We start from the raw sequence: 403 nt of genomic DNA on the forward strand, positions 1-403 counted from the left end.
AAAAAAAACAAAAAAATCCAGCCCCTGAACTGCTGACGCGTGGAAACTTTTTGGTCCCGGTTGGTGGCATCAACCGGGACAAAAGGTCCCTCTGCTTGGGCAAGCCGCAGCGGCCATGTGGAGCCCCATTTGTCCCGGTCTTGATCGAACCGGGACTAAAGGTATAGGGCTTTAGTTAGGACCCTTTAGTCCCGGTTTGGGAACCAGGACAAATGGCCCTCACGAACCGGTTCGAATGGCCCTTTTTCTACTAGTGCTCGTCCATGGCCGGCTGGATCCAGCATAGCTAGCTCGTTCGTGGCTGGATGGATCCATGAGCTTGCTAGCTAGCTCGTTCCTGGCCGGGTCGATCCAGGCTTGCTAGCTAGCTAGCTCGTCCTTGCCCGGATCGATCAGGAGCTCC

Source organism: Triticum dicoccoides, chromosome 5B (assembly GCF_002162155.2).
Source record: "Triticum dicoccoides isolate Atlit2015 ecotype Zavitan chromosome 5B, WEW_v2.0, whole genome shotgun sequence".
Classification (NCBI taxonomy): Eukaryota; Viridiplantae; Streptophyta; class Magnoliopsida; order Poales; family Poaceae; genus Triticum; species Triticum dicoccoides.